The following is a 21,966-nucleotide window of genomic DNA, read 5'->3' on the forward strand; positions in this document are numbered from 1 at the left end:
GGAGGCAAAGTTGAGTGTGGCAGTGTAACTGAGTTGAGGAGGTAAGAAAACATGTTTCAGTAAGGATGAAGGAGACGGAATGTTGAGGGCAGAGTATCAAAGAGAAGGGGGCTAGGGTGTAGAAACAGCTCCAAAAATCTGTACAAAGAATGCCATAATAATAATTTGTGCATGTATAGGTTGAAACTCCACGAGGCTGGGCAAAGAGAGCAGGGAAAAATTGGAGCTCTAACCAGTCACAGCAGAGAGACCTTGCTGAACACTAAAGACAATCAGTAGAGACTTCAGAAAATTACATGTAAGTGTTGAAGCTAAAGTAAGTCCTAGAATAAAGGCTACTCTAGATCTGGACAATGAAGGAAGAGGCAAACTGTAAAGCATAATGAAAAGGAAAGCTAATCACTAAAAGAGACCTATAAATGACAGCAATGAAGGCATTACAAAGTAGAAAATCCAAACTTTTTAAGGAATATCTTCAAGGATTTAGAGATTGAATATAATGAGGTGAGAAATAGAAGACATACAGACAAAAAGGAGCTTCTAGAGTTGAAAAAATACATTATCTTAAATGAGAAACTCACCGGATGAACTGGAGAAGGAAATGGCAACCCACTCCAGTATTCTTGCCTGGAGAATCCCAGGGATGGAGGAGCCTGGTGGGCTGCTGTCCATGGAGTCGCACAGAGTCAGACACGACTGAAGCGACTGATCATGCATGCATGCATTGCAGAAGGAAATGGCAACCCACTCCAGTATTCTTGCCTGGAGAATCCCAGGGATGGAGAAGCCTGGTGGGCTGCCATGTATGGGGTCGCACAGAGTCAGACACGACTGAAGTGACTTAGCAGCAGCAGCAGCACCGGATGAACAGAAGATTAGACAATGTATGAAAAAAAATCAATTAATCTGAAGACATAGCAACAGGAATTTCCCACATATAAAGCACATTTTTCAAGAGATAAAAAAGACTGAAAATAAAATAAAATATTGAAGCTCAGTGACATGTGGGACAATATTAAGGGGCCCAACACACATGTAATTGAAGCCCCAAAAGTAGAGGAGGGACGGGTGAAGACAGAAAAGAATCCTGGGGAAATAATGTCCCAAATTTCCCCCAATGTTATATAAAATACAAGCCCACAGATAAAATAAACTCAAAGAATTTCGAGAGCAAAATGCAAAAAAAAGTCACCAAAGCACACCATTAACAAACTGCATAAAACCAGTGATAAAAACGAAATTTTAAAAGCAGAGGAGAAAACACCATAAAAAGGATAAACAAATATAAAACATCAGTTCATAAAATAAGGCTGTCAATTGATCAAGAAGGCAAAACAATCCTAAATGTGTATGATCTAATAACAGAACATCAAAATACATGAAAGAGGGAGAGAGGCAAGATAGGGATGGGGGTTAAGAGGTACAACCTATTAATAAATAAGCGATAATGATATATAACACAGAGAATATATCAATACTTTATTTTAAAAATATATGAAAGACAAAAATGAAATAAATTCAGGAAACAAATCCACAATTAAAATTAATAAGCAGAAAGATAATGAAGATATGGAAGATGAGCAATATTTTTAGCTAGCCTGAAATAATATTCATAGAACACTACACACAAGGGCAGATTATGCCTTCTACTTAATTGTACATGGAACATCTGCCAAAATAGGCCATATTCTGGGCCATTAAAAAAAAAAACTCAAATGTAAAAGGATTCATGCCGTACAAAGTATGTTCTCTGATCATAATGAAATGAATTTAGAACTCAATATTTGAAGCTAAATATTTGGAAAATAAATAAAAACACTTCTAAATAACCCATGGGAAACCAACAAGGAAAAAGAGAAAATTTTCTGAACTAATAAAAACATGGAATGTCAATAAAGCAGAACTAAGGGAGACATTTATAGCATTAAACACATATGTTAGAAGAGAAGAAAGCTCTCCATTGAATGATGTTAGCTTACAACTTAAGAAACTAGAAAAAAGATGAGTAAATTAAACCAAAATAAGGCCATGGAAGGAAAAAAATAGAGCGCAACATGAGAATAAATGAAATGGGAAAAAAAAGCAAACACCAGAGAAAAATAAACAGAACAGTTTCTTGAAATAGGTCAGTGAAATTGATAAACTTCTGGCCAGACTGATCAAGATAAAAAAGAAAAGAGATGAGTTAATCCAAGGACAAAGACATGACATTACTGAAGATTTTACAATAATAAATGTAACGTAATAAACAGTTTCATGCCAGTAAATTTCATCAACTTGGGTAAGATGGACAACTTCTAGGAAAGATATAAACCATCAAACTTTCTTCAGTTCAGTTCAGTTGCTCAGTCGTGTCCGACTCTTTGTGACCCCAAAGACTGCAGCAAACCAGGCTTCCCTATCCATCACCAACTCCCGGAGCCTACTCAAACACATGTCCATTGCGTCGGTGATGCCACTCAACCATCTCATCCTCTGTTGTCCCCATCAATTTTTCCCAGCATCAGGGTCTTTTCCAATGAGTTGGTTCTTTGCATCAGGTGGCCAAAGTATTGGAGTTTCAGCTTCAGCATCAGTCCTTCCAATGAATATTCAGGACTGATTTCCTTGTGGATGGACTGATTGGATCTCCCTGCAGTACAAGGGACTCTCAAGAGTCTTCTCCAACACCACAGTTCAAAAGCATCAATTCTTCAGTGCTCAGCTTTCTTTATAGTCCAACTCTAACATCCATACATGACTACTAGAAAAACCACAGCTTTGACTAGACGGACCTTTGTTGGTAAAGTAATGTCTCTGCTTTTTAATATGTTGTCTAAGTTGGTCATAGCTTTTCTTCCAAGGAGCAAGCGTCTTTTAATTTCGTGGTTGTAGTCACCATCTGCAGTGACTTTGGAGCCCCCCAAAATAAAGTCTGTCACTGTTTCCATTGTTTCCCCACCTATTTGCATGAAGTGATGGGACCGGATGCCATGATCTTAGTTTTCTGAATGTTGAGTTTTAAGCCAACTTTTTCACTTTCCTCTTTCACTTTCATCAACAGGCTCTTTAGTTCTTAGCTTTCTGCCACAAGGGTGGTATCATCTGCATATCTGAGGTTATTGATGCTTTTCTGGGCAATCTTGATTCCAGCTTGTGCTTCATCCAGCCCAGCATTTTGCATGATGTACTCTGCATATAAGTTAAATAAGCAGGGTGACAATATACAGCCTTGATGTACTCCTTTCCCTATTTGGAACCAGTCTGTTGTTCCATGTCCAGTTCTAACTGTTGCTTCTTGACCGGCATACAGATTTCTTAGGAGGCAGGTCAGGTGCTCTTGTATTCCCACCTCTTTAAGAATTTTCCACAGTTTGTTGTGATTCACACAGTCAAAGGCTTTGGCATAGTCAATAAAGCAGAAGTTGATGTTTTTCTGGAACCCTCTTCTTTTTTGATGATCCAGCAGATGTTGGCAATTTGATCTCTGGTTCCTCTGCCTTTTCTAAATCCAGCTTGAACATCTGGAAGTTCATGGTTCGCGTACTGTTGAAGCCTGGCTTGGAGAATTTTGAGCATTACTTTGCTAGCATGTGAGATGAGTGCAATTGTAAGGTAGTTTGAACATTCTTTGGCATTGCCTTTTTTCCCCCAATTTTAAGGGAAATTTTATTTAAGCACATGAACAGAAATATCAAGAATAAATTTTGTCCTTCAGTATAAACATCTCTGCAGATGTCCTCGCATTAGTCATGAGAAAGACCATTTTAAAAGATGTTTACAGGGCTACCTTCTGAAGCTTGGGCTTCACAATCATAATATTTTTCATCTGTTGATTAACTGAGTCTCTAGTCAAACAATCCACTGAGTTACAAATGGAAAGACATGAGATTGGCAATGGCTCCTACAATATTTCACATTTGTCATTTGCAGAACTTATCACCAAGAGACAATGTATTAAAATTTTCTTAGTGTGATTCAGATTCACTTTCCTTTACCTTAAATCTACAGGTCTGCATGCTAAGTCATTTCAATCATGTCTGACTCTTTGCTACCCCATGGTCTGTAGCCCTCCAGGCTCCTCTGTCCATGGGATTCTCCAGGCAAGAACTCTGGAGTGGGTTGCCATTCACTTCTTCAGGGGATTTTCCCAACTCAGGGATCAAACCTGCATCTCTGACATCTCCTGCATTGGCAGGTGAGTACTTTACCACTAGCTCCATACAAGTCTACAGGTGGCCAGAATCTCCAATGGAATCCTAAAATTTTCCTATTCTTTTCAAAAGATATTTTTAGTTCACTTTCTCATATACAGAGATTCCAGGCAGCATATTTAGCAGCAGACTGCTTGTGTCCTCTGAGAACAGTGTTACCAAACTTGAGATTGAGAAATGCCCTTAATATTCTCAGAACCAAGTGAACTGAATTATTATTGTTGGGGGAAAAATAGTAATTATCCCTCAAACCTTCTAAGTTCTTGGCCAAGACCCCCCCATCCCATAATTAAAAGACAGATTAACAAGAGAAAAATACATTAATTATGTACCTATGGGTGCACCACAAAGATATGAGACCTGAAGCAACCCAAGCAATTGAGCCTTGCATACCATCCTGAGCTAAGAAATGGTATAGGAGAAGCCTATAGGCTTCTCCATTCTGAGAGAGGAGCCTAGGGCTTCCCTGGGGAGGAAAGCAGCTTACAGGAGGATAAGAAGAGCGGGTATTTGGTAAACAAAAGTTGCCCTGTCAGGCAGAGAAGTCACTCAGATGATAAAATGGTATTTGGTTAACAGCTTTCTTCCCAGTATCGGCTCCCTTTCTCATTTCTTTTAGGCAGTTAAAGGAGGTGGCGAAGAGGAGTAAAGCAGCTTTTCATGAGTTGGCTGGGTCTTTAGTGTGTTTATCTTAAACATGCATGTACCAAAGTGGCACATTCTGGGGTGATTTATTCTGAACCCCCTATTATCTTAGAGCAGCAGTAGTCAAACTGACGTTTATGTGCATGGCATTGCTTTTCTTTAGGATTGGAATGAAAACTGACCTTTTCTAGTCCTGTGACCACTGCTGAGTTCTCCAGATTTGCTGGAAACTTGCTTAAGAAGAAATAAACTGAATAGTCCTATACTATATTAAAAATAGAATTTCTAGTTAAAAACCATCCTTCAAAGAAAACTTCAACCCAAATGGCTTCACTGACGAATTCTACCAAACAATCAAGAAATAGTATCAATTCTACACTAACCACTCTCAAAAATTAAAAAGGAAACAATACTTTCCAATTCATTCCATGAGGTCAGCATTCTCTCAATACTAAAACCAGATATTACAAGAAAGACATTACAAGAAAATTATAGGTAAACATCCAATTTCCAGGAATAAAGTTTGGCATAGCACTATAAAAATCAAACTATAATTCACCATGTTAATAAACTGAATAATTAACACATCAAAAGTATTTGAGAAAATCCAACATCCATTCTTGATAAATAGTCTCAGCAAACTCAGTCTATTAATAGAGGGGAACTTCTTCAACTTGAATATTGACAAATTCCTGAAAATAGTCAAATTATCAAAATTGACACAAGAAGAAACAAAAATCTGGATAGCCTTGTATCTATTATAGAAATTGAATATACAATTTAAAGTCTCCCCATAAAGAAAAGCCCAGGCTCAGACGGCTTCATGTGTGAATTCTAACATACATTAAGAAAAATTAAGACTTCCATGGTGGTCCAGGGTTTAAGAATCTGCCTTCCAATGCAGAGGATGCGGGTTCAATCCGTGGTCAGGGTACTAAGATCCCATATGCCTTGGGGCAACAAAACCAGAGCACTCTGAAGCCTGTGTGCCACAACTAGAGAGCCTGCATTGCAACTAGAGAGACTGCACTGCAACTAGAGAGCCTGTAGGCAGCAACTATTAGTCTCACACACCAGTAGAGAAGCCTGCATCCTGCAATGAAGAATTTGTGCCACAACGAAGAAGGAATGCAGCCGCCCCCTAAAGTAAAACCAATTCAACATAAACTTTTCAAAAAGAGGAGAAAGGAGTTCATTATATGAGATTGGTATAACTAGATTTTACTGATAACATGTGCTTTGTCACTCAGTCGTGACCAACTCTTTATGACCCCTGGGACTGGAGTTCTCCAGGCTCCTCTGTCCACTGGGATTCTCCAGGCAAGAATACTGGAGTGGGTTGCCATGCCCTCCCTCCAGGGTATCTTCCCAACTGAGGGATCGAACCCTGGTTTCCCGCATTGCAGTCAGATTCTTTACCGCCTGAGCGACCAGGGCAGATGACTCTACTGATAACAAAGCCAGTAAAAACTTTAAAGAGAAAACTGGAAAGCAATATCCTTCATAACCACTGATACAAAGATCCCTTAAAATATTGACTCTGTTGTTCAGTTGTTAAGTTATGCCCAGCTCTGCAACCCCATGGACTGCAGCAGCCAGGCTTCCCTGTCCTTTGCCATCTCCCAGAGTGTGCTCAAACTCATGTACATTGAGTTGGTGAAGCTATCTAACCATCTCACCCTCTTCCGCCCTGCCCTCTTCTCCTTTTGCCCTTGATCTTTCCCAGGATCTTTTCCAATGACTCAGCTCTTTACATCAGGGAGCCAAAGTACTGGAGCTTCAGCTTCATCATCAGTCCTTCCAATGAACATTCAGGGTTGATTTCCTTTAGGACTGACTGGTTTGATCTCCGTGCCTTCCAAAGGACTCTCAAGAATCTTCTCCAGCACCACAGTTTGAAATTATCAATTCTTCGGTGCTCAACCTTCTTTACGGTCCAAATCTCACATCTGTAGAGGACTACTGGGAAAATATAGCTTTGACTAGACAGATCTTTGTGGGCAAAGTGATTCTAAAAATAACCAACGGCAATACCACATGCTCTTCTAGAACCATGACATTCCCCATCAAAACAGGGTGCATTTCCTGTTCTCCTGAGTCTAGGTCACTAAAAATGATATGACTTCAACTTAGTTCTCTGTATGTCTTTTGATTTCAACATTTACCCTTAGAATTCAGCTGTCATGCTTTGAGAAAGCCTCTCAACATAGAAGGGCCATGTGAAATGTGGCCAAGAGTCCTAACTAAGGTCTTTAAGTCAACAGCCAGCATCAACTGCCAGATGTGTGAGTGAGTGAACTTGCAGATGACTACATTCCCTAGTCTTCGAAGATCATGCCTCAGACATGTGAACATACAAACTCTATTCCTGCTGTGCCCTGTCCAAATTTATGTCTCCCAGGATTTGTGAACATAGTAACATATTATGCCACTAGATTTGGGGGTAATTTGCTATGCAGCCATAGTACCTACAACACCAATGCAATCAGGCAAAATGTTCTGATCAGAGCTGCCTATTAAGCTGTACATGAAAATGAATTTTTGATTCTGTTTCTTTGAGCTAGAGTGACATCACTGATGGTGTTATTTTGTACATTCCATTTCTTGACATATTACCTACGTGCAAACATTTGTTGAGCATTTCCATGTATAAAAATTTAAGATTGCTTAAAAGTCAGGTAACTTTCAAAAGGTCAAATCAGTCACTACAGCTATTGGTAACTAGACTGACCAACTAGAATATTTTCGGTGTACCTCTGAAATCTTCCTTCCTTATCCAGTTCTATGGTCTTTCTTCTTGCCATTAATTTCAGCTCTCTTGGTTCCTTCATCCATCATGTCTGCAGTGTGTAATACCTCCCACTATGGTGCAATCCACCCATACAGTTCTCATCTCCTAAATTTTAGGCTAATTACTGCTGCTGAGGGACTTATCAGCATGTTGATAAGTGCTGCTACAAACTCCTCACATCCAGGCACAGCTCAGCCCCTTAGGCAAACTAGCAATTTCTCCTCATATCTCCTTTCCATTCCTCTGAAGTGCAGTTACAAACTCTCTTATCTCTTTACTCTCTATTACCCAATTACTCTCAGTGGGTGGCTCCACTTTCTTTTTTACACACAAAAAAAATCAGGTTTATCAGCTGAGGCCTTTTTTGTCTTCTGCTTTCTCCTTCTGCCTGAAGACCCAACTCTATCTGTGCCCAGTCCTCCTGTTGTCTCAGTGGAAAAGGGGCCCACTTCCCATCTATGTCTTAGACCCAGTTTCCAACATGTTTATCAAAGACCTCTCTCCATCAGTATATCCTTTTGCTTTCTATTTGCTCACTGCCCCCTAGCATAAAAAGATGCTGAAATCCCTCCCATCTTAAACTCTACTCCTATTCCACAGGGCCCTCCACCTACCACTGTCTCTTCTGTCCAGTCTAGTCTCTTGAACATTATTCTGTATTTACTTTCTCTACTTCCATACTTCCCTGGTGCCTCAGACAGTCAAGAATCCATCTGCAATACAACAGACCCAGGTTTGATCCCTGGATCAGGAAGATCCCCTGGAGAAGGAAATGACAACTCACTCTAGTTTTCTTGCCTGGAGAGTCCCATGGACAGAGGAGCCTGGCAGGCTACACTCCATGGGATCACAGAGTCAGCATGACTGAGCAACTAACACACACACACACACACACACACACCCTTACTATCCATTCCTACCTCAGTTCAGTTCAGTTCAGTTGCTCAGTCGTGTCTGACTCTTTGCAACTCCATGGACTGCAGCAGGCCAGGCTTCCCTGTCCATCACCAACTCCCAGAGCTTGCTCAAACTCATGTCCATCGAGTGATGTCCATGGTGATGCCATTCAACCATTTCATCCTCTACTGTCCCCTTCTCCTCCTGCCTTCAATCTTTCCCAGCATCAGGGTCTTTTCCAATGAGTCAGTTCTTCGCATCAGGTGGCCAAAATATGGGAGCTTCAGCATCAGTCCTTCCAATGAATATTCAGGACTGATTTCCTTGAGGATGGACTGATTGGATCTCCTTTCAGTCCAAGGGACTCTCAAGAGTCTTCTCCAACACCACAGTTCAAAAGCATCAATTTTTCAGTGCTCAGCTTTCTTTATAGTCCAACTCTCACATCCATACCTGACTACTAGAAAAACCATAGCTTTGACTAGATGGATCTTTGTTGGCAAAGTCATGTCTCTGGTTTTTAATACTCCTTCCTCAACCTACTACAATCTGGCTTCTATCCCCACCGCCACACTGAAACTGAATTGGTCAAGGTTCCCACTGATGTCCATGTTGCCAAATTCCATGGACATTGCAGTTATTCTCTCATTTGGTCTCTTTACAGCATGTGAAACCACAGAAAATCTCTCAGCTTCTGTGACAGCATCCTCTGTGACACATGATAATATTCCTATTTCTCTCTCCTCTTTCTGGTTCCTTTCTCTTGACCCATCCCTTCTTAAAAGGTAAGTATTCCTCAGGATCCTAACCTTGACTGTGTTTTATTTCCACTGTGATCCTTCAATGTCTTGTCTTTGAGCAATCATTTCTATTTCCAGGATTCCATCTGTTACCTACCTGATGATGCTAAGATCTTTGCTCTGTTGCTCCGACATTGGTCCTAAGTTTTAGAGTAAAATTTCTAAGTGCCTACTCATCATCAACATTTATATTTCAAGTGTTCCTCAGACTCAATATGTTCAAAACTCATTTATTCTCCCTGATCCACTTACCATTTGATAGTGTCTCTGTTTTTATAAAATAAATAGCACTGTTATCCATTTGGTTGCATGAACCAAAAATGTGGGTATTTCTTAGAATTTTCCTTGAACTTAAACCCAATACCAAGTTCTGATTGAATCTCCTGAATGTTCTTCGATTGAGCCCCTCTTCTCTATCAGGGACTATTGCCAACGCTTGGATTCCGGCGCTTGTCTCTTATGTGGACCACTGCAACTTCCTAGCTGGTTCTCCCTCCTTATCCAGCCTCTACTATGCTACTTTACCAGTCTTCCTAAAATACAAAGCTGACTGTATGACTCTCCGACTTAAAATATACCAATGGCACTCTAGTGTCTAGAGAATACAGTTCAAACTTCTTAGCACTGCTCACAAGACATTCATAACCTAACTGGTGTATCTCTCACGCTTCCTTCCCTTTCAACTCTGACAAAACCAAACTACTTGCATTTTCCTAAACATGCCTTGCTAATAATTCACTGCTCCACATCTTCATGCATATTTTCCCCTTACTTTTCATGGCCCACCACCACCAAGTCCATGTATGAATTCCTTACCTTGTCATAACAGACTGTCATATACCCTCTGTTCAACAGGGAATGCTTATCTTTTTATATCTGTTCTTCTGTGTGTTAGTTTACTATGGTGGCAGAATGAAACTACTTCAAACCTTGTGGCTTAAAACAACATCAAGTTGTTCTCACACAGTTCTGGATGTCAGAACTGCAGTGAGTCTTACGGGGCCAATACCAAGTTGTTAGCAGGGCTGGTTCCTCTGGAGGCTTAAGTGAAAAATCAGGTCCATGTCTCTTACAGTGTCTAGAGGCTGCTGACAATTCTTGGCTCGTGGCCATATCACCCCAATTTCTGCTTGCTTTGTCCAACTGCCTCTTCCTATAGCCAAGTCTCCATCTTCTTCTCACTTATAAATATCCTTGTGATTATATTGAGCCCAACAGTATGATCCAGGCTTCCCTGATAACTCAGTTGGTAAAGAATCCGCCTGCAATGCAGGAGACCCCAGTTTGATTCCTGGGTTGGGAAGATCCCTTGGAGAAGGGAAAGGCTACCCACTCCAGTATTCTGGCCTGAAGAATCCCATGGACTGTATAGGCCATGGGGTTGCAAAGAGTCGGACACGACTGAACGACTTTCACCTGTATGATCCAGGATAATCTCCCCATCCTAAAATTTTTAATTTCATCACATCTGTAAGATCCCTTTTTGAATGTACAGTAACATATTCACAAGTTCTGGATTCAGATATAGACATCTTTGGGCTGTGGGGGAGCATCATTCCACCTTGCACACCTGTAATGGTAATAAGTTTATATGCATGCCTCACTGACAGCACTGTGACTTCCTTTCGGGTGGGTATGTTTTTCTCACTAGCTGACATACAGTAAGAAATTAATAAAGGTCTGTTAAATGAATCTAACAAAGGATTTACATTGGGAAGTAAGAGTTGAAATAAGACTGGTCTCATAATGTCTAGATACCAAACATCAGAAAAATCAAACATCAGAATTTTAATTCAATCCTAAAACAAAAGGAAAACAGGGAGAACCACTAATAATTATACGTTCCCCAAGATTGGGAAAAATGATGAAAGTTATAATTAAGGAAGATAAAAATGGTAGTAGTTAGCAGAATAAATTAGATGGGGTGGGACTAGAGAGTATGCAGTAAGATTCCTGCAGTAGTTGGGTAATGAGAAGATTAGGGCCTGACTGAGGTACTGGTAAGTAGGAATGGAAAAGAGAGAGAAAGGTGTAAGATTTATGTTGTTATTAAAAATGATAATAATTTAATTATAAATGATGTTATTAAAATGATAAATTAGCCTTAATAATAAGACAGTTGGTGGCACTACTCCACAATATATCTGTTAGCATTTATATAATGCACAGTATTGAAGAGATTCACCTGATCACACCGCCGTCCTTATACCTATGCTTTAAACTTTTATTTTCACAGAAACACGCTGGCTTTTACTTTAACATACAGAGTGAAAATGGTTCCAGCAAAACTCATTTGAACATTCAATATTATTCTACACCATCTATTTAGGCAACATATGTGAAACCCTAATATCACAGGAACAAATACCCAATATGGACTAATCCAATACTCTAAATCAAACTGTGGATCTATTCTATTTAAATGGATGATTTTTCAGGTAGAATTTGACTTTTAAACTTTAATTTTGTGGAAGTGATAAAAATCAATACTAAAAATTCTACTTTGAAAGAAATAATATTTAGTTACTAAACATTTCAGGGGAATAAGTAATAAGAGAAAAAGATAAGCAAACAAACCACTGCCAAGTATTACAGATAGGGTTTCTTGATAAGATAGCTCACCACTGTCATACACTCCATCCCCACGCCATCTACTATCTTTCAGCTCCAAATTCACCCTTCACTGCCTGCCCTGCACTGTTGAAGCTGGACTCTTAAGTATCTTTCCAGCTGGCACAAAATAAGTTTTGTCAGTAAAGGGCATTGGAGGAGAAAGAGGTTTTCCCTCTTGGTTCCAATGTTTTTTTTTTTTTTTTTTTTTTTTTTTCTGGTCAGGCTCCTGCAGTAGGTACAGTGGATTGGCAGTGCCCACTGCCCAGCAGCACGCAGCACCTATCTATAGGCAGGCAACAAGGCAGCAGAGCTTCCTCCAGCACACTCTCTGGCAGCCAGCTGAAAGTTCAAAGGTGAGACATGTACTCAACTAAGGATGGCTTCCCCTGGACTTCGGAGGGCAAATTTCCAAGTCCCACCACCACAGTGTCTCAGGGAACTTCTTTGTATCTGTTGACCCAGGGTCATGCCCACTCCTACAAGGTTTGGATCTCAGCCACACCAGGAGGGAGGCTAGTCATCTGGGAGTGTTCTGTTTCAGCTCCTGGGTTTGTGGCTGCTCTCTGTCTGCTATTCTTGTATTTTTCAGAGTTCTCTAGTTCTGACTAGCCAATTACTCACTATTCAGGTCTCCTGGCAATAATTTTTTCATATTAAACTTTGCCTGTTCAAATTACTGTTTTGTTTCTGTCTCCTGACTGGACCTTGACTGATACACCACCTCTACTCAGAGGGAAAAAAAAGGCAAAACCATTCTGACTGGGCTCGAAGAGGCCTCTGAAATGACCAGATTATCTAAAGTGATAAAATATTCCCTGTAGATATCTAAGAAATTCTTTCTGTGGAAGAAATGATTGTCTGGAATTATGGAAATTAAACAGGTCACGTACAAAATCAAAGGAAAGAGAGACATCAGTTTTAGCATAATTTTAGAATCAAACATTTATAAAAATGTATTATAAAACCACTAGCAGCAACTATGTTTCATTTCCTGAATTTTTCACTTTATCTACACCTGCCTATTCTAATGAAATCAAACTAGAAACCTCTAAGGACCTCCCCACATGAGAATTTTATGACATGTTCAGGACTCTTGAGCTTTCTGGTGGCCATAACACAACTGGTTGACAGATGATTTGTTCTTCCAAATTGTTTTACAGACCTAAAATTCTTACTAAAAATGAAAAACACTTTATAGTTCAAAAGGTAATCACTACCTGTTTCATTATTAATCTTCTGAGAAGACTGCCAAACCATATTACAAAAAAAAAACCAGCCTGCCTAAAATAATTTCCCTATCTTTTGATTACCAAAAATATTTAAATTCAGTTTTAATAAACAGTGCCAGACTAGATTTTTAAATAGTTTCTTTCTAACTGTAGAACACAATATGTCCTTATTTTGTTCTCCTGTTTACAGTGACAAATTATGCACTGCTGTCATATGTATCCTGAATTGGTACTTGATGGGGACATTTGATTCTTTGGCAGAATTTTAGTACTACTTTAGAATGGAGTAGCTACCAGCTATTACAACCTCACTCAACAATGAAGGCAACTAAGTTTAACAAATAAAAATTGGAGAAGGGAAGGGTAACCCACTCCAGTATTCTTGCCTGGAGAATTCCATGTACAGAGGAGCCTGGCAGGCTACAGTCCAAGGGGTCAGAAAGACTCAGACATGACTGAGTGACTTTCACTTTCAAGTTTAAAAATTACTCAGGGTGGCAGATTAAACGCAGCCAGAAATTAGTCATCATCTCTCCCATTCAGAGGTGAGATCTATTTCCCCTCTCTTTCAGTCTTTAGGTGGGCTATGTGGCTTCTCTGACCAGTAAAATATAGAGGAAATGAAACTATGCCAGTGAACCTGATGGGGCAATTTCATTAATATGTCACCCAAGGAAAAGGTCAGTTTTCATTCCAATCCCAAAGAAGGGCAATGCCAAAGAATGTTCAAACTACCACAAAATTGCATTCATTTCACATGTTAGTAAGGTAATGCTCAAAATGCTTCAAGCTAGGCTTCAGCAGTATGTGAACTGAGAACTTCCAGATGTACAAGCTAGGTTTAGAAAAGGCAGAGGAACCAGAGATCAAATGGACAACATTGGTTGGATCATGGAGAAAGCAAAGAGAATTCCAGAAAAACATCCAATTGTGCTTCACTGACTACACTAAAGCTTTGACTGTGTGGATCACAACAAACTGTGGAAAATTCTTAAAAGAGATAGGAATACCAGATCACCTCACCCATCTCCTGAGAAACCTGTATGCAGGTCAAGAAGCAACAGTTAGAACTGGACATGGAACTATGGACTAATTCCAAACTGGGAAAGGAATACGACAAGGCTGTATATTGTCACCCTGCTTATTTAACTTATATGCAGAGCACATCATGTGAAATGCTGGGCTGGATGAATAACAAGCTGGAATCAAGATTGCAGGGAGAAATATCAACAACCTCAGATATGCAGATGATATCACTCTAATGACAGAAAATGAAGAGGAACTAAAGAGCCTCTTGATGAAGGTGAAAGAGGAGAGTGAAAAAGCTGGCTTAAAAGTTGACAGTCAAAAAACTAAGATCATGTGGAGATTCCTTAAAAAACTGGAAATAGAACTGCCATATGACCCAGCAATCCCACTCCTGGGCATACACACTGAGGAAACCAGATCTGAAAGAGACATGTGCACCCCAATGTTCATCGCAGCACTGTTTATAATAGCCAGGACACGGAAGCAACCTAGATGCCCATCAGCAGACGAATGGATGAGAAACCTATGGTACATATACACAATGGAATATTACTCAGCCATTAAAAAGAATTCATTTGAATCAGTTCTAATGAGATGGATGAAACTGGAGCCCATTATACAGAGTGAAGTAAGCCAGAAAGATAAACGCCAATACAGTATACTAATGCATATATATGGAATTTAGAAAGATGGTAACGATAACCCTATATGCAAGATAGAAAAAGAGACACAAATGTATAGAACAGACTTTTGGACTCTGTGGGAGAAGGCGAGGGTGGGATGATCTGAGAGAATAGCATTGAAACATGTATACTATCAAGTGTGAAACAGATTGCCAGGCCAGGTTGGATGCATGAGACAGGTGCTCAGGGCTGGTGCACTGCGATGACCCAGAGGGATGGGATGGGAAGAGAGGTGGAAGGGGGGTTCAGGATGGGGAACACATGTAAATCTGTGGCTGATTCATGTCAGTGTATGGCAAAAACCACAACAATATTGTCAAGTAATTAGCTTCCAACTAATAAAAATAAATGAAAAAAAGAAAAACAAAACTAAGATCATGGTATTAGGTTCCATCACTGCACAGCAAATAGAAGGGGAAAAAGTGGAAGCAGTGACAGATTTTATTTTCTTGGGCTCCAACACCACTGCAGATGGTAACTGCAGCCATGAAATTAAAAGATGCTTGCTCCTTGGAAAGAAAGCTATGATAAACCTAGACAGCATATTAAAAAGCAGAGACACCACTTTGCAGACAAAGGACAGTATAGTCAAAGATATGCTCCTTCCAGTAGTCATGTAGAGATGTGAGAGTTGGACTATAAAGAAAGCTGAGTGCTGAAGAATTGATGCTTTTGAACTGTTGTATTGGAGAAGACTCCTGAGAGTCCCTTGGACGGCAAGAAGATCAAACCAGTCTATCCTAAAGGAAATCAACCCTGAATATTCATCGGAAGGACTAATGCTAAAGCTGAAGCTGCAATACTTCAGCCACCTGATGCGAAAAGCTGACTCATTGGAAAAGATCCTGATGCTGAGAAAGACTGAGGGCAGGAGGAGAAGGGGGCGACAGAGGATGAGATGGTTACATAGCACCACCAACTCAATGGACATGAATATGAACAAACTCTGGGAGATGGTGGAGGATGCAGGAGCCTGGTGTGCTGCAGTCCATGGGGTTGCAGAGTTGGACATGACTGAGTGAGTGACCAAAAGTAACAAGGTCCATGTCACCATACCACTCTGGCCTTTGGTTGAGATTGGTTTTAAGATCTTGGATTTTGTGGAAGGCTAGACTAATAGTTGTCAAATTTCATTTAAAAGAAGACCTAAATATCACTTTATTATAATTCTATCCCTTTAGTCATTCTTGGCTTAGTTTGAATAATTAGTTAATAGGATCTCCTGATAAATTTCCAATTTTTCATGTAAATTGATAAAACTGTTAAGTGCTCTGTGCTGAAGCATTAACAGTATGTTAAGAGAAAACAAGTTTTACTTTTTTAAAAATTTATTTTAATTGGAAGATAATTGCTTTACAATATTGTGATGGTTTTTGCCATAGTGAAAGTGAAAGTGAAGTTGCTCAGTCGTGTCTGACTCTTTGCGACCCCATGGACTGTAGCCTACCAGGATCATCAGTCCATGGGATTTTCCAGGCAAGAATACTGGAGTGTGTTGCAATTTCCTTCTCCAGAGAAAACAAGTTTTAAAAGATATTAGTCATGCTTTGATTATCTTAAGACAAAACTCCAACAGAAAGTAGCCACCAGGTAAAATCTAAATGGGAGAGGTAAACACACTTGATGATTTCACTTAATAACCCTGAGAGTAAGTTGAAGAAAAAAATAAACCTGAATATACCCTCAAACTAAATGTAAGTGGTAGAAATATACACTAAAGAGGGATTTCAATTGGTGAACTAGCCAGATGTAGTCAATATACAGTAAGCCAGAAGGTAAAAGGTTAATAAACCAGCAGGCTTTAATAAACACCCCAGACTTGAGTGGAAAGTTATCTTATTAGCCACTTTTGGGGGCAGAGAGTTTATAAAAAGATAATAACTTCCATTAGCATGCTTGATTATTCTACTTTAATTTTTTTGGAAATGTGTTTTGTAACAGTATTAGAAGAAAGGGCTTTCCTGGCAGCTCAGGCGGTAAAGAATCTGCCAGCAATGCAGGAGACCCAGGTTCGATCCCTGGGTCAGGAAGATCCACTGGAGAAGGGAATCGCAATCCACTCCAGTATTCTTGCCTAGAGAATCCCATGGACAGAGGAGCCTAGCAGGCTCCTCTGTCCATGGGGTTGCAAAGAGTCGGACATGCACACATTAAAAGAAAAAGCAACTAACACACACATTAAAAGAAAAAAAAAACTTCATGTCTTACCAGAGCTTAAAAAACTAACTTTATTATAGTTTTTTTTTTTTAAAGAGGAAGATGAAATAATTAAACAAATGGAAATGGTAGACTCAGGTGGGAAAGATGAAGATAATCAGAATGAATCTAGGATGAATCACAATGGAGGACAGGCAAATTATGGCCTACCTACAATTTGCTAAGCAAAGCTGAGGTGCTTCATAGTTTTCATCATCCTTACTCTTTGAACCAGCTCTCTGAGGACAGTAATACTACCCTCACTTGACACCTAGGAAAGTTGACGTTTATGGAACTTAAGGTCACATCACACAGGACAGATCTGGAATGTCTGACTGAAACTCTTCCCATGCTTTTCCTATAATGGATCTATAAGAAAACCTGTAAAACCTTTAGCTATAACCTACTTAATATTTAGTAACATCAAACTTTCCATGAATTTAATAAGAACAAGATAGTATTGTTTTTAGCCTTGTGCAAGACACTGATGTTTTCAAATAACATAAAGGGAGGTGATGAAATTAAAAAGATAAAGCCTAGATTCCCAAGGTCATTAAAAGAAAAAAAATCACTGAAGAAGCAATTAAGGTCAAGATGCAAGAAAAACTTGGTAACATTTTCATTCAGATATTAGATGTGCTAAAAATGTATACACTATGGAGACAAATTGGCAAAGCTTTTCAGAAAACCTGTATTGCTTATAAACTTTGCACTAAAAAATGAGTAATTTGGAAATCATTCCCAAACAGAGAAGGAAATGGCAACCCACTCCAGTATTCTTGCCTAGAAAATCCCACGGACCGAGGAACCTGGCGGGCTTCAGTCCATGGGGTTGCAAACATCAGACACGACTCAGTGACTAAACCACCACCCACCACACAAACAGTAGTCTTAAAATTCTCTGGCAGGTATTTCTGAAGAGTATACAGAATAGATAAACTCTACCTTGTTTACGGGGATGAAATATAAGCAAGACAAAATAAAGGTAAACACCATAGACAATGCCAGGCCAATTCAAACGTGCGTGTATGTGTGCTCAGTCGTGTCCAACTCTTTTCGACTCTTTGGATTGTTAGCTTGCCAGGCTCCTCTGTCCATGGAATCCCTGAGGCAAGAATACTGGACCAGGTGGCCATTTGCTCCTCCAAGGGATCCTCCCCACCCAGGAATGGAACCCGCGTCTCCTGGGTCTCCTGCACTGAAAGTGGATTTTTTACCTGCTGAGCCATCAGGGAAGCCAATTCAAATAGACTAGTGGAATTCTTTCCAAAGCATTTCAGAAATGGCGCTTCTTATGTTGAAACTTTAGATTCGCTTTGAACGAAATGCCTCAGCATTATTTCCTAAGCACCCAGTAAAAATACCCAAACAAGATTCATCTGTGTCTTGAGTTGCTCTCCTTGGTTATTTACTATCAAGAGCAAGGATTATCTGTCTGGATTGCTAGATTTCAAGGTAGCCATGTTTGATTCCTATATGTACTCACCCTGGTACTTAGCATTCTGCATACAATAGGTACCTAATGAGCCTTTACCCATTAAGACTGATGAGTACTTCTGTGAACTAATAAGATTCTCACTAGGCAAAATGCAAATATCTAAATGGTCTAGAGAAATCTTTATCTCTGACCAGAAAAGCTGACAAGATAAAATGGTTCCATTCTTTCCCCTAGGACACTGTATATCTATTCCTTGTACATAAGTCGTAAATGTACAGCTAGAGTTTCAGTGAACTCACCCATGTAACTAGTACCCAGATCAAGAAACAAGATGACCAACAAGCATGTCGGAAGCCCCTATATTATGCTCCCTGCCAATCACTACCACCCCGAAAAAGTAACTACTATTTTGATGTTAAATGTCATAGATTTCTTATGCTGTTTTTGTACTTTAAATAAATGGAACCATAGGGTAGGTAGTCTTTCATGCCTGGCTTCCTTCACTCATCATTTTGCTTATGAGATTCATCTATGTTTCATGTGTAACAAAGGTTCATCCATCCTCTTTACTTTGTAGTATGTTGGTGCAAATGTAATTGTGGTTTTGGATTGTGAATTTTAAATCACAATGACTAGGCTCAAACACATCTTTATTAATTAAAAGAAATAAGTTGGTTTATTCCTGTAGCATGAAAATCTGTGCTTCGGGATTCGACAAACTCTTGGAAAACATTTTCTGCCTCCTGCTGGTTGTGGAAGCATTTTGCATGCAAAAAGTTGTTGAGGTGCTTGAAGAAGTGAAAACTGGTTGGTGAGAGGTCAGGTGAATATGGCAGATGAGGCAAAACTTCATAGCCCAATCTGTTCAACTTTTGAAGTGTTGGTTGTGTAACGTGCATTGTTGTGGAGAAGAACTGGGCCCATTTTGTTGACCAATTCTGACTGCAGGCATTGTGGTTTCTGGTGAATCTCAATGATTTGTTGAGCACACTTCTCAGATATAATGGTTTTGCAAGGATTCAGAAAGCTATAGTGGATCAGACTGGCAGCAGACCACTAAACAGTGACCAAGACTTTTTTTGGGTGCAAGTTAGGCTTTGGAAAGTGCTTTGGAGCTTCTTCTTGTTCCAACCACTGAGCTGGTTGTCACTGGTTGTTGTATAAAATCCACTTTTCATCACGCAAGAAATGGTTTGCTGTTGTTGCATTGAATAAGAGAAGATGATGCTTCAAGATGACAATTTTTCTTTCAATTAGCAATAAATCACACCTCGGATAAACCTCATTGGCTACGATACTGCCACTGCACAAAGCTTGACAATTTTTCTTGATTTGCGGTCAGCTCATGAGGCATCCACTTATCAAGCTTTTGCACCTTTCCAATTTGCTTCAAATGCCTAATGACAGTAGAATGGTCGACATTGAGTTTTTTGGCAACTTCTCATATAGTTGTAAGAGGATCAGCTTTGATGATCCTCTCAATTGATCTTTGAGAACTAATGATGGCCAATTATTACACTCCTCATCTTCAAGGTGGTCTTCTCCTTTGCAAAACTTCTTGAACCACCCCTACACTGTACGTTCATTAGCAGTTCCTGGGCCAAATATGTTGCTGATGTTTTGCAAGTTATCTCTGCTGCCTTATAACCCATTTTGAACTTGAATAAGAAAATCACTTGAATTTGCTTTTGGTCTAATATCATTTCCCTTCCCTAGTCTAAATAAATATAAAATAAACAGCAAGTAATATCATTAGCAAAAAAACAAAACAAAAAAAAGCAAGAAATGCACAGTAAAATGATATATAACATAACCAAATTTATTTAAGAATATATTCCAATATCAAACAGCAAAGTTCAACAATGCAAAATGGCAATTACTTTTGCACCAACCTAATAGCACTCCACTGTATGAATATACTACAATTTATTTATGCCATTCTACAGCCATTGGACATTTGGATTATTTCCAATTCAGGACTAGTATAATTCTGCTAAAAGCATTCTTGTACATGTTTTTTGGTAGACATCCGTTGATGAATTTCTGATGGGTATATATCTAGGAGTGAAAATGCTAGGTTGTTAAAGTATATACACATCAGTTTTGATCTATATTCCTAAATAGCTTATCAGAGTGGTTGAACTAATTTATACCCTTATTACAGTGAGTTTTGGTGGTTCTATGTTTTCACCAACATTTGAAATTGTCATTTTCAGTTTTTAGTAACATGGTTGGGAAAGCAGTGGTAATACCCTGTGGTATTAATTTGCATGTCTCTGATGACTAATGACGTAGTGTATAGTTTACTAATCATTTGAATAAATTTATTTTCCTGAAATATTTTCCAAGTCTTTTGTCCATTCCTGAGACTTCCTGATCTTTCTCTGGGATCTCTACAGAAATTACTTTCAGGATACCTAGACTTGAATTTCTCATATAAGAAGGGTACCACCCACTACCATAACTAATTATATGACCTCATTATAGCAAGCTGCCAAGCGAGCTTCCACACCAAAGTAGTCTGGATATGCTGGAGTGCTAAGTCAGGTAAGAAGGGATAGATAAGCACAGTGTTAAAATCATGTGATAATCAAAGTATTAGAATTAGGACTCCAACTTTGGAGTTGTAACCATCAAAGTGTAACAACAGCCTATTCACTTTTTACAGATGTAATCTTTGCAAAAGAGCATAAACTTTCTTTTCATCAACTATTACACTGTTCTTTTGTCATCCTGAGTATGTGTGAGTGAGTGAGTGTGTGTGTGGGCATGCTCAGTTGTTTCTGATTCTCTGTGACCCCATGGACTATAGCCTATCAGGCTCCTCTATCCATGGAATTTTCCAGGCAAGAATACTGTAGTGGGGTGCTATCTCCTCCTCCAGAGGAGTTGGTATCAATATAATTTTGAGAATTGCTGTTTCTTTTTTTCTATTGGAACTATATGTTCTATTTTATTTGTGTGTTCAGTTGTATCCAATTCTGTGCAATCCCATGGACTTGTAGTCTGCCAGGCTCTGCTGTCCATGGGATTTCCCAGGCAAGAATACTGGAGTGGGTGGCCATTTCCTGCTCTAGGGGATCTTCCTGACCCAAGGATCAAACCCACATTTCCTGCATTGGCAGGTGGTTTCTTCACCACTGACTACCTGGAAAGCTCATCCCTAGAATCTTCAGTAAATTCACAAAACTTATATGACATTCCTTCACTCACTCAATAAATACGTACTGAATATCTACTTTGTGTCAGACATAGGTCTAGATGTTCAGAGTAAAGTTGTGAAGAAAACAAGGAAAAATTTCTGTCTCCAATCCACACACACACGTTTTGTTTGTGGCAGAGGAGGCATATGAACACAAAGGTAGCTACACTCTAGGATACAAAGCCTGAGGACTAACAGCCTGATATGTATGGAAAAAATGGGCATTCATCAGCAGACGAATGGATGAGGA

At 39.4% G+C, this 21,966-nt stretch overlaps 1 protein-coding gene and 1 pseudogene across 16 annotated transcripts in view; both read right to left on the reverse strand.

The window, feature by feature from the left end:
• Positions 1-21,966, reverse strand: part of CASK (calcium/calmodulin dependent serine protein kinase) — a 378,632-nt gene that overhangs the window by 263,972 nt on the left and 92,694 nt on the right. The gene's annotated exons all lie outside the window — the stretch shown is intronic.
• On the reverse strand, positions 19,754-19,829 carry LOC139033203 (U4 spliceosomal RNA; annotated as a pseudogene).

Source organism: Odocoileus virginianus, chromosome X (genome assembly GCF_023699985.2).
Source record: "Odocoileus virginianus isolate 20LAN1187 ecotype Illinois chromosome X, Ovbor_1.2, whole genome shotgun sequence".
NCBI classification, from domain to species: Eukaryota; Metazoa; Chordata; class Mammalia; order Artiodactyla; family Cervidae; genus Odocoileus; species Odocoileus virginianus.